This window comes from Taudactylus pleione, unplaced genomic scaffold, assembly GCF_031769625.1.
Source record: "Taudactylus pleione unplaced genomic scaffold, aTauple2 ptg000181l, whole genome shotgun sequence".
NCBI lineage: Eukaryota > Metazoa > Chordata > Amphibia > Anura > Myobatrachidae > Taudactylus > Taudactylus pleione.
Window position 1 is genome coordinate 6,901,422 of NW_028284583.1, and position 14,251 is coordinate 6,915,672.

The 14,251-nt window shown below is 41.7% G+C and overlaps 1 pseudogene; it reads right to left on the bottom strand.

Moving 5' to 3' along the window:
- Positions 1-4,631, bottom strand: part of LOC148519826 (putative tyrosine carboxypeptidase MATCAP2) — a 28,448-nt pseudogene extending 23,817 nt beyond the window's left edge.
- Between the last annotated feature and the right edge of the window lie 9,620 nt (positions 4,632-14,251).

Consider the following 14,251-nt stretch of genomic DNA (forward strand, 5'->3'; position numbering starts at 1 on the left):
CACTAGTAGACTCTGGCACTGTGCCAGTCTACTGTGCATGCGCAGGTCTCCGGGGAAATGGCACAGAAAATGCCCACCGCACCATGTTCCTGGTTATTTATGCAGCAATGATGCCGCCAATGTGGAACTCCATAGAGGTGAGTACTGAAGAAATGGGTGTAGGGTGTGTGGTGTGGCCTCCTAGACCTAGGGGCCTGTGTCCACTGCATACCCTGCACCCATTATACATACATCACTGTATATAAGCCCTATTATAGCTCATCTTTGGTTAGATGCACAGTCTAGCAAAATATATACTACTGGTACCGTAATGAGCTTGTACATAAGCATTCACTCAGGCCCAACCACCACATCCTTGGTGTCTTAAAGTGATGCATCTTTATGCTATTTTATAGTGGAAAAGAGAACATTCTGAAAGTAAATGCTATAAACTGTACCTGTGTAACAAATCTGTCTGAGGCAATGCTGTACTCTGCTAAGACATCTGGCAATGTAGGACTGGCATACTCAAACTGAGGGTTGTACCTGAATGCTGACTTGAAAAATCTAGATTTTTCTTCATCAATATTTGTTGGTTTCACAGCATTAAAAATACAGTGTACATTCCCTGAGATGTCTTTTGCTTGTGTCTTAGTGACATCACGGTCCTTGCCTCTAGTTGGATTTGGCAAGCCCGGCTTTTTCACGATATTGGTTTAAGGCTGGTATGCCAATGCTAATTTATTTCCTGATGCCAAGATGCCCTGTGGATGATTTCCACTGGTCTCTCTAGTTACACAGTTATAACTGGAGCTGCTCCTGTTTGCACAGAAGGTGGTGTTATGTGAGGAAGCTTTGTTTGGAGGGAGCAAGCTGGTGTGACGGCTGGTTCCTGCTCTAACTGTGCCTTATATAACACTCCTAGGCTGTGTTTGTATGGTCTTTGCAGGTGCTACGGTACTTGTCTTCTCCACACTCAGAACTGATCTCTTTGAAAGCTCTTCTCTGGGCTTCTGAAGTGTTTCTATATTAAATATAACTACAATAATGTTATTCATGCACAGATTAAAAAATATGTCAGATATATTTTGTCTTTTCACTGTGTAATTGAATAAATTAGAAAGTTCTTGTGAGATTAACTATCTCCTTAATGTCCAAATTGCAAAAAACTTCACTAATTCTGAAACACTGACATCTGGGTAGCCCATTTACAGTGGAGCCTGTTAAGTTTTCCTTATAGGATCATCAGGGAAATAATCTCTTAGATAGTTTCCCTGCTATAATAAGAACTGTTTTACTCTTGTTGGAACTCCTTTGTGCACTGATGTAGTATTTCTCATGTCACCCACTAGCCAGGTGAAAGGTGTACTTCCAACTTTACATAACTCCTGTTCTAACTGTGCCTTGTATGGTACTCCTAGGCCATGCTTGGATGGTCTTTGCAGGCGCTAGGGTACATGTCTTCTCTACAGTCAGAGCTGGTCTACTGGAAAGCTCCTCTCTGGGCTTCAGAAGTTTTGCTATAATAAATATAACCACATTATTATTCACGTATAGAATAAAAAAGATGCCAGATATCATTTGGTTTTTCACTGTGTAATTGTATAAATTAATAAGTTCTTATGAGATTAACTATCTCCTTAATGTCCAAATTGCAAAAACTTCACTAATTCTGGAACACTGACATCTAGGTAGCCCATTTACAGTGGAGCCTGTTAAGTTTTCCTTATAGGATCATCAGGGAAATACTCTCTGAGATAGTTTCCCTGCTATAATAAGAACTATTTTACTCTTGTTGGAACTCTTTTGGGCCCTGATGTAGTATTTCTCATGTCACCCACTAGCCAGGTGAAAGGCATACTCCCAACTTTACATACCTCCTGCTCTAACTGTGCCTTGTATGGTATTCCTAGGCCGTGCTTGGGTGGTCTTTACAGGCGCTAGGGTACGTGTCTTCTCTACAGTCAGAGCTGGTCTCCTGGAAAGCTCCTCTCTGGGCTTCAGAAGTTTTGCTATAATAAATATAACCACATTATTATTACATACCTCCCAACATGACCCTCTCCAGGAGGGACACATTGCTCTGGTCCTGGACTTCCCTGGTAAGAGGTGGGGCTGCAGCACAGTTCAAAATTCAAATAGGGGAGCCACACCAACTGCCATTTCACACGCTGTCAAACATCACTGGCTGGGACTCACTGGCAGTTGGCAGTTGGTGTGACTCCCCTATTTGAGGTTTGGACTGTGCTGCAGCCTCACCCCTGGAGCCTCCACCTATCATAAATTAGCAGGGAAGTCTAGGACCAGAGCATTGTGTCCCTCCTGGAGAGGGTCATGTTGGGAGGTATGTTATTATTCACGTATAGAATAAAAAAGATGCCAGATATCGAATAAATTAAAAAGTTCTTGTGAGACTTTACCATCTCTTTAGTGACCAAATTACAAATAAACATCAATTCTGGAGCACTGACATCTGGGTAGCCCATTTACAGTGGAGCCTGTTGAATTTCCTTATAGGATAGCCAGGGAAAGGTACTCTTACATAGTTTTCCTGCTATAGTAAGAACTGTTTTACTCTTGTTGGAACTAAGCAGTCTAAGGGCCGTATTCAATTAGTTTTGCCTCAGCTAAAAAGTTCCGCCTACCCAACTTTTCGCCGCATTCGCCTGTTTTGGATGTGAAAACTTTTCGTGCGCACCCCCGATTTACTGCATATTCAATTCCCAAAGAGGCAAAAACGGGACACGGTGAATGTGAACCAGGCAGATCAGGATGAAATGAGGGAATCACTCTCTATCCCATAAAAAGATGGGCTGACTCCGGAAATCATTATGGTAGTTTATAATTAGCCCTAATTGAACGAGTTAGGGTACTTAAGTAGGGATGTGCGCCGGACCATTTTTGCCGAGTTTGCATTTGGATTTGGTTCTAATTCGTCGTCCGGCTTTGGATTTGAATTTGCCAAACTGCAGTGACTGGCTTTGGATTTGGATTTGGATTTTTTTACAAAAATTGATAAAAAAAAGCTAAAATCACATACATTGGTCTTTTTTTTCTTCCTAGAGTATTACTAACCTCAATAATATTAATTTCCAGTCATTTACAGTCAATTTAGACCACTTCACAGTTTAAATTATAGTTTTCACCATTATTGGCCAAAGGTTGAAGTGAGCTGACTGGTTACCAAGCAACAGAGCAGCGGCAGAGACGCCACAGTTTAAAGCACATCTATGAAACATTGCCACACAGCAGTGGCAGAAATGAGAGGTAGTGCAAGATGGAATTTTCCTTTTGAGTGTGGGGTACGGCCAGCAGAGTCACAGTACTTGTTTACACAGTGGGCTACGGCCCAAGGAGTCACAGTGCACAATCTTATTCACATTACATTCACATAGTGCCCCTGATTCACATTACACCATAAAGTAGTCTCTTATTTAAGTTACGACACACAGTAGTGCCCCTTTTACACAATGCCCACAGTAGTAACCCTTATACACAAAGCCCACAGTAGTAATGCCCCTTATACAATGCTCACAGTAGTAGTGCCCCTTATACAATGCCCACAGCAATAGTGTCCCTTACACAATGTCCCCAGCAGTGGTGCCCCTTACACAATGCCCTCAGTAGTAGTGCCCCCTATGCAGTGCCCTCAGCAGTATGCCCCTATTAGTAGTGCCCCTAGTTATATGCCCCCAGTAGTATGCCCCCAGTAGTAGTGTCCTTAGTAGCATACCCCCAGTAGTATTCCCCCAGTAGTAGTGTCCCTAGTAGTGTTCCCCCAGTAGTAGTGCCCCTAGTAGTATGCCCTCAGTAGTATGCCCCCAGTAGTAGTGTCCCTAGTAGTATGCCCTCAGTAGTAGTGCCCCCAGTAGTATGCCCCCAGTAGTATGCCCCAAGTAGTATGCCCCCATTACAAGTGCCTCTAGTAGTATGCCCCCATTAGAAGTGCCCCCAGTAGTTGTGCCCCTAGTAGTTGTGCTCCTTGTAGCATGCCCCCATTAGAAGTGCCCCGCAGTAGTTGTGTCCCTTGTTGTATGACCCCAGTAGTTATGCCCCAGTAGTTGTGCCCCCATTAGTAGTGCGTCCAGTAGTATTCCTCCACTAGTAGTGTCCCCAGTAGTATACCCTGCCCCCATTGCAAGTGCCCCTTGTAGTATGCCCCCATTAGAAGTGCCCCCAGTAGTTGTGCCCCCATTAGTTATGCCCCCTTGTAGTATGCCCCCATTAGAAGTGCCCCCAGTAGTTGTGCCCCCATTTGTTGTGCCCCTTGTAGTATTCCCCCATTAGAAGATCCCCCAGTAGTTGTGCCCCTTGTAGTATGCCCCCAGTAGCGCTGCCTTACACAGAAAAAAAGTTTTAAAAAAACTTACCTGAATCCCCACTCCTGCTGTGACCGTAGCCGTCCGCTCCTCTCTGTACTATGGGAGAGATGTCACTCGTGACGTCTCTCCCATCACCCGCAGCGGGGAGAGCCGGAAGGCTCCCTGCGGGGATGCAGCAGCCAATGAGAGTCTGCCTGACTCTCATTGGCTGCTATTACAATCACAGCGGCAGCTGTGTGTTTGTTTCTATGTAGGGCAGACCGCTATCACAGCGTTCTGCCCTACACTAGTGGGGCCCTGACGTCGGATTCTCTCGCGAGAATCCAACATCAGGAGGCCGCCGTTTTGCCTCACAGGGGGATCTGAGTCAGGCGGGGAACACCCGAACAGCGTTCGGGTGGACTTGGATCTCCTATGTTCGGAGGGGATCGGATTCAACAGAATCCGAACTGCTCATCTCTATACTTAAGTGGTGGAAATTGCTTACTATTAGCCAGACTTTTTGTTGCCCTGTGCCAGAAATAGCATTGGCGCCCCATGCCCAATATTTTTCAAATAGGGACATGAGAAACGCACCCAAAAAAGGGCCATGGCCTTATGGGGATGGGCCAGGGAAAAGATAGGGGAGGCGAGGAGCTGCTGGGATAAAAGAAGAGGAAGCTACAAGTGAGAATGATAATAAACAGAAAATATGTAGGCCCGAACAGCCACCCCTGCCATGCGTTGCCCTGTGCCATGGCACAGGTCGCACTACCCTAGTTACGGCCCTGCTATTAGCGTCTAGGTAAAAGTGTTGAAGAATGGCATAAAAGCAGTATTTTTTGCAGAAAATAAGTAGTGCCATCAAATTTGGGGTGCTTGTAATGGGTTCTAGCATATTTTTATTTCTCTAAAATGTAGTTTTAGAAAAGTTTAATTCCGCCGTCATACAAGCACCTGCAATCCTAAAAACGCTTGGCCCCTTCTAAGAGCACCCCCAGAAGCTAATTTCACTAGTTTTTGAAGTTGTCCCCACACTTTTTTATTTTCACCCCAAATTTCGAAGGTGTTTTTTGGGGTGTTCCAGGAATTTCTTTTCCTTTTTTGGGGTGAATTGACCTTTGGGGGGGTGTACCAAGGGTTCTTGGTGGTTTCCCAACATCTGCACCCCAAAAATATAGATTTTGCACTTTTTTTCTCCTGCCATTCTGTAGAGAAAAAGTTTCGCCTATTTCAGTACATTGACTTTTCGCTTAGGCGAATATGACTAGAATTGAATATGGTGATAAATTTTCAGGTGAAATTATCTCCAAAAAACGTGCAAAAATGGCTTTTCGTCTCTAATTGAATACGGCCTTAAGACGGTATTTGATACCCACTTCTGATTAAACATCTAATATGCAAGCATACTTGCCGACCTTTGGGCTGCCCCCAGCTTTGCAATTGCGTTCTTCCTGAATTAATTAACATTTTCACCTGCTTTTATAGAAATTAGGTCTTCGTGTCATTTATCAAACAGCTAATGCACGAGATTTCACAGATATCTCCTGCTTACCTTCCTCTCCCGATGTGGTCTGCTGTTCCCATACACTAGTATTGGGACAGGAACTCATTAAGCTCTGAAAATACAATATTTTCAGAACATTAACTGCGGGAGTATTCCCCATCTTCAGATGGCATTTGCTCCTGCTCGCGGGAAGAAGTCCTACCGCAGGACCTTTTTTTTTTATATATTCCAATTTTAATTTTATTAATATAAAAGATATTACAAAAAAGAAAAATAATATAAATGACCTATGTAAATATGAAGTTACACAGACAAACTATAATATCATTGTATATAAGGTCTAGGTAGTATTACATTTAACAAGGTATAGTCATCCAATAGTATTCTTAGCCTAGGTCGAATAAAGCCCCTTACATACTAGATGATGTGTATACGGAGCGATGTCAGATGCGGCGGGCCTGGTGGGAGTGCTAGCATCGGCAAGTGCATACACACTTGCCGATGCCGGCAACGACAAACAACAGTGGGGGGGCGAGGCCTTGCTGCATTTGGCAGCATGGCATCGCTAACGATATCCCCAGATTGGACTACTAGTACAGACAACTGGGACGACCAGCAGGAGCATGCTTCATTTGTCGGTAAGTGCTTACACACTTGCCGATGCCGGCAATGACAAACGACAGTGGATGGTGGGCGGGGCCATGCTGCATTCGGCAGCCATGGCATAGCTAATGATATCCCCAGATTGTACTGAATGTACAGACAACTGGGGATATCGTTATCGACCCACAGGAGCATGCATCGTTTGTCGGTAAGTGCATAAACACTGGATGATTTGAATGATATATGACTCAAAGATATCATTATCATTCTTATCATTCAAACAGATCCTCCAGTGTGTACGGGGCTTAAAATAAATCAATAACAACCAATTTGGTGTTACCAGCAGCCAGCGTGAACTCTAGTTCATGGAGGTGCACTAGTTTAACTGCTCCAAAAGGAAAAGCAAAAAGATTCAGGGAGACAATTGATTTTCGGTTCAGCTGTCTCCGCGCCGGAGCAATGATAAATTGCACCATCGCTGGCAGCAAGTGGGAATGTTAATTATCGAGGTCCATTCAAACCCTGGTAAATAACATAATGAATATGATTTCTGATACAAAATAATTGGCCTATGAACTTTATAGTACTGATGCTATGAAGGGCACCCTAGATATGCAGGTATTGTCTTTTGGGCCCTGATGTAGCATTTCACAGGTCGCCCACTGGCCAGGTGAAAGGCGTACTCCCAACTTTACATACCTCCTGCTCTAACTGTGCCTTGTGTGGTACTCCTAGGCCGTGCTTGGATGGTCTTTGCAGGTGCTAGGGTACGCGTCTTCTCCACATTCTGGGGTGGTCTCCTTGAAAGCTCCTCTCTGGGCTTCAGAACTATTTCTATATTAAATATAACCACATTATTATTATTCACATATAGAATAAAAGAGATGTCAGATATCATTTGGCTTTTCACTGTGTAATTTAATATATTAAACATTTGTGACCAAATTACAAATTAACATCACCAATTCAGGAACACTGATGACACCAGATTTAAGGGAGCCCCCTTGGAGATTAGGCAATTATGCATGTAAGGTATATGTTTAGCATAACTTAATTATGACCTTATCTAACAAGACTACATTACCCACAGTATAATGTTTGGTACATACAGAAAGTCTAAATACAGCTTATTCCTTACAATAACTGTTTTGAATGACTTTGGCTTCACATCAGTTACAACCAGTAAACCTAAAATACTAGTCAACACAATTTACAATGTATAGTTTAATCACAAACATGTGAAATGTCCCACAGTCACACAGATAAAATAATTGCTGCTATTACATAAATGCTTCTTGTGTTACCAAGTGACAACAATGTTCTTAGATTTATACTCAGAAATGCTTCCTGCAATGCTGTCACCTGATGTACACTGCAAATAATGCTTCACCTATGGTCATATCTGTCTCTCAAAGTATCATACAGTAGTTTCCTAAACATTTCCATATATATGTGTGATTGCTACTAGTACTGTATTTCTTGTATATAAATCCCATTGTACTTTTTTGTTATTCTACAGAATTCCTTTATGTAAATGACAATTGCTGCATGTGTTAGCAATCAGCAACAGAGCTTGGAAAAAGAATAATAGCATTTGTTACATAGAGGGCAGATCCCTCTATGGTAGGTAGGTTCCCTCTCTATGGTTCACAAGTTCCCTTTACAAAGCCTGACAAAACAAGGTTCAACATTTACAGAAAGGTAGAGTGTAAACTCCTTTACATTTAGTGGTCCTGTCACCAGGGGTAATAGGGCTCTGAATAAATATTATACATCCTAATGGAATAATGAAATGATTTCTGATACAAAATAATAGACCTATAGACTTTATAGTACTGATGCTATGAAGTCACCCTGGATATATGTCTTCTGGGCCCTGATGCGGCATTTCACAAGTCGCCCACTGGCCAGGTGAAAGGCATACTCCTAACTTTACATACCTCCTGCTCTAACTGTGCCTTGTATGGTACTCCTAGGCCATACAAGGCACAGTTTGGATGGCCATGCTTGGATGGTCTTTGCAGGTGCTAGGGTACGTGTCTTCTCCACATTCAGAGCTGGTCTCCTGGAAAGCTCCTCTCTGGGCTTCAGAAGTTTTTCTACATTAAATATAACCACATTACTATTATTCACATATAGAATAAAAGAGATGTCAGATATCATTTGGCTTTTCACTGTGTAATTGAATAAATTAAAAAGTTCTTGTAAGACAATACCATCTCCTTAGTGACCAAATTACAAATTAACATCACCAATTCATGAACACTGACATCTAGGTAACACATTTACAGTGGAGCCTGTTGAGTTTACCTTATAGGATAGTCAGGGAAAGACTCTCTTAGATAGTTTCCCTGCTATATAAGAACTATTTTACTCTTGTTGGAACTCAGCAGTCTAGGACAGTAATTGATACCCACTTCTGATTAAACATCTAAGCATACTTGCCGACCTTTAGGGAGGGGGCAGCCAGGTTGGCACTGCGGGGCGGGGAGTATCACAGCAGTGATAGGTGGTGCTGGGGGTATGGTGATGTGATCATGTCATTGGGGCCCCACCCCCACTGGATAACGCGCAATTACAGACATTGTGAAACAGGGGGTGGGGCCACGATAACACAATTGAATACAAATTGCGTTATCAGTCGACAGTATCATCAACTTCACTTAGTATACAGGTGGCCGCACCCAGGTGGCAAATGGCTCCAGGTGACCCATCCACTCTTCCAGGCGGTCGGGAGAGATACCTGATTTTAGAGAGCCCCTTGGGAGATTAGGCAGGTATGCATGTAAGGTATATGTTTAGCATAACTTAATTAGGACCTTATCTAACAAGACTTTATTACCCACAGTACAATATTTGGTACATACAGCAGGTCTATATACAGATTACGCCTTACAATAACTGTTTTGGATGACTTTGGCTTCACATTGGTTACAACCAGTAAACCTAGTCAACACAATTTATAATGTATTTTTTTATCACAAACATGTATGAAATGTCCCACAGTCACACAGATAAAATAATTGCTGCTATTGCATGAATGCTTGTTGTGTTGCCAAGTTACAACAATGGGGGAGATGTATGAAGAGTCGTTGTTATGTGCGCTGATACTGCTTCTCCTCGATGTATGATCGTGGAGGTTGGCAATAAATCATTACCGGCACTGCTATCTACAAGATAGCAGCGCTGATAGCCTGGGCTATATATGAATGGTCAGTTCGCCTGACCGTTCCACCCGTTGCAGCTGTAGCTATCGACAGCTACAGCCTGGCAATGCCCTATACCCACAGCAGGGACAGCACTGTCCCTGCTGCGGGGGCCGTTGGCTCCAGGGCTGCGATACTTGTGAGATCCTGCGCAAGCTCAGTGGAGCCGGCCAGAACTAAGACACAGTGCATCAGCACTAGGCTGATACGCTGTGTACTCAGGCAGGGATCGCCGGAGGGGGGAGTTATCACTCCCCTGCTCCGTGTCGCTATAATACATCTCCCCCAATGTTCTTAGATTTATACTCAGAAATGCTTCCTGCAATGCTGTCACCTGATGTACACTGCAAATAATGCTTCACCTACTGTATGGTCAGATCTGTCTCTCAAAGCATCATACAACTGTTAGGCGTTAGGTGGGCTGGAAAGGTAAAAATATGGTCCTGCGACCCCCAATAGCATGTACCACAATATGACACCATTACTCCATGCTACTTAATAGACAATATGCACAGAAGCATAAATTAGCCCATATACAGTACCAGTGATTCCCAACCTCAGTTGTCAAGGCACACTAACAGTCCTAGTTTTAGTAATATCCATGCTTAAGCATAGGTGGTAAAATGAAAATAACTGAGATACTAATTAAGTCACCTGTTCTCAACTGCGGCTATCCTTAAAACCTGGACTGTTAGTGTGTCTTGAGGAATGTGGTTGGGAACCCCTGCCATATACTGTACTTTGTAGTACAGTTTGGGCTATTACATACAGAACGGTTTTGTCCAGATGTAAAAAAAAAAATTGTAAGTTTTTTTCCCCACGGATCAGTCAGACAAAACCGTTTGAAAAGAGCCTTATGGAGCATACAATTTTACCAAAGTTTTTGAACGATTTGGACGATTTTACCAAAGTTTTTGAACGATTTGAACGATTGAACGATTTTTGACTGCATTAAAATGAAAGGAATCATCCAAGTCTGACTGCAAACACATCAGATGTCAGATATCGTTATCTGACAAACGGGAACGCGCATCATTCATCGTCCATCGTTCAGGCATGTCAGATTTTCCTTCAGATATGAACGATTGAACGATTTTTTAAATTGTTATAGTTCAGATCTGAAGAAAAATCTAACCGTGTGTATGCACCATCAGTGTTTGCACTGTGCTACTGTACATTTTAAAAGTTTATACAAATTCAAATTCATGATAAATTTAAATGTAGAGAGCAAGATAATAATGTCTTTAAAATAGATCAGATACACCTCCACCAGTGCTACACGCACTATATATGTATATATATATATAATTATATATATATATATATATATATAAGTATGTGTGTATATATATATATATATGTGTGTGTATATATATAATTTGCTTTTGTTTTCTTATTTCCGTAGCACTGGAGGTGTATCTAATCTATCATAAATACATTATTAAGATATATTTACACTATCTTGCTCTTTAAATATATTTAAAGAGTAATAATGTCTTTATGAAAGATCAGATATACCTCTAATGCTACCAAAATAAATGAGGAAGCGCTGGCTTGAGTAACAACCATTCTCATCCAACCAGCGGCCTGTTACCAAGGTAGCGCCGCTGATTGACTGGCAGCCATAAAAATTTCATTTGCGGGGAGAAGCACTATATGTGTATACACCAGGGGCAGAACTATCGAAGACAATGGAGGCGCCTGCCACTGGGCGCCAGCCCTGAAAGGGCACGTTCTCCATTGCACACAATATATTCACCCCACTTAAGGCTATCCTGTATTAGTGTTTTTGTGCATATGTGATAGATAGATAGATAGATAGATAGATAGATAGATAGATAGATAGATAGATAGATAGATAGATAGATAGATATGCACCATATTTATTTTCCCTTTTTTTAGGGGGAGGCACCAAATTGTAACTTGCCTCTGGGCATCTGGGATGAACTTACGCCACTGGTGAGTGCTAACAGTATGCAGTAAGGATGTAATATTTGAATGTATATAAGAGAATCACATATTAGCAGTGCTAGCACATGTAGAGAAATTAAACCAAAGCACAATTCAGATGGGAAAATGTAAAAAAAATTTTTTTTTATGGCAGATACAAACCACTACACATAGCTGCACCTCGGCAAGTTGTGGCTATTTTGTATCCACTATATTGCAAGCAGTTTAGGGGTAACAACCATTATAAAGTAAAAATCAAAACCCCACATCGCTCCTGTACTGTATTCAAAATAAAATGTGTCCCCCAGATATTGCAAACATGTAATTCTTTATGCCCCTCTATATTAGTAATAAACATAGTGGTCCCTATATTGATTAAACATCTCTAACAGATGAGAGTGGTCCTCATTGACTGGTTATCTATGAAGTAGACGGGCAACCAGTCATAACCCATTCGGCATTGGGGAGCTCCATCCCATATCACTGAGGTTCTCTTTCTCTCAATAGAATACATTAGATCAAGAATAGAAGAAGAGTGTATCTATGGACACCCCTATTCTAAAGAAACATAGGTGTGGCTAACAATATACAGAAAATATGGGGACAATAATTAATTTTAAAAAAGGATTGCCATTATAATTGTTTAGAAAAGTATTGGGCCCTTTATAGATATTACACAATAAGGGTTGGAGGCAATAAAATTATTAAGGGGACTATTCATTACCTTTTAATTTCTACAAAAGTAAATGAAAATTTAAATGTTTACCTTCTTTTGTAGATATGAAGTATCAGAGCCATTCATTATGTAATGCAGGAGATGTCATGAATATCTCCTGCTTACCATTAAATCCTGATCTTGCTGTCCCCATACTATTGTATGGCGACCAACATTCATCTAGCTCTGAAAATACTACATTTTTGGAGCTTGACAGTGGGAACCTTTGCTATCTTGAGATGGCTTTTGTTTTCGGACACCTACCTATGTGAAGGAGGTCTGAGGATGCAAAGAGGGATATAATCAGATCCCTCCATCCCTACTTGGATACTTTTGTTGAATGCCAGGTTCTTTGTGCACAAACCAATATTCACGTACAGTATCATATACAGTATGGCCAAATCAACTGTTTTTTGAAACATTCTTAAAAAGAAAGAACGCACCGGAGAGCTCAGCAACACCAAAAGTCCCGAAGACCATGGAAAACAACTGTGGTGGATGACAGAAGAATTATTTCCCTGGTGAAGAAAAACCCCTTCACAACAGTTGGCCAAATCAAGAACACTCTCCAGGAGGTAGATGTATATGTGTCAAAGTCAACAATCCCGAGAAGACTCCACAAGAGTGAATATAGAGGGTTCACCACAAGATGTAAACAATTGGTGAGCCACAAAAACAGAAAGACCAGATTAGAGTTTGCCAAACAACATCTAAAAAAGCCATTACAGTTCTGGTACAACATCCTATGGACAGATGAGACAAAGATCAACTTGGACCACAGTGATGGGAAGAGAAGAGTATGGAGAAGGAAAGGAACTGCTCATGATCCAAAACATACCACCTCATCAGTGAAGCATGGTGGCAGTAGTGTCATGGCGTGGGCATGAATGGCTGCCAATGGAACAGTTTCTATATGTGCCTCCCACTTTTTAAGGGGCCAAAAGTAATGGGACAAACTAAAGAATCCTAAATCTAACTTTCACTTTTTAATACTTTGTTGCAAATCCTTTGCAGGCAATTACTTTGACACATATACACCTACCTCCTGGAGAGTGTTCTTGATTTGGCCAACTGTTGTGAAGGGGTTTTTCTTCACCAGGGAAATAATTCTTCTGTCATCCACCACAGTTGTTTTCCGTGGTCTTCCGGGACTTTTGGTGTTGCTGAGCTCTCCGGTGCGTTCTTTCTTTTTAAGAATGTTCCAAACAGTTGATTTGGCCACACCTAATGTTTTTGCTATCTCTCTGATGGGTTTGTTTTGATTTTTCAGCCTAATGATGGCTTGCTTCACTGATAGTGACAGCTCTTTGGATCTCATATTGAGAGTTGACAGCAACTGATTCCAAATGCAAATGTCACACCTAGAATCAACTCCAGACCTTTTACCTGCTTAATTAATAATGAAATAACAAGGGAATAGCCCACACCTGTCCATGAAATAGCTTTTGAGTTGATAGTCCCATTACTTTTGGCCCCTTAAAAAGTGGGAGGCACATATAGAAACTGTTGTAATTCCTACTCCATTCACCTGATTTGGATGTGATTACCCTCAAATTAAATCTGAAAGTCTGCAGTTAAAGCACATCTTGTTTGTTTCATTTCAAAGCCATTGTGGTGGTGAATAGAGGCCAAAATATGAAAATTCTGTCAATGTCCCAATATTTATGGACCTGACTGATATATATATATATATATATATATATATATAAAATCAGTGACTTGCGGTGAGGTCAATGGCTGGGGAGGCACACATGTTATGATGTATAAAGAAGGTAGGGCTCAATGGGACTGGAGATTAAATACTTGTTGATAAAGTCCATAAACCAGGAGTATTATTGTATCAACTTCTTGGATGTGACTTGTCACTGTCTGCAGACAGGCACTACATCACACTGCGCGCTTCCGTGTGGATGTGGCGCTGTCCAACCATCCTTGGAATACAGGAATTACCACAAGCAGGACTGCACAGAGCTGCAGGAATTTACCACCA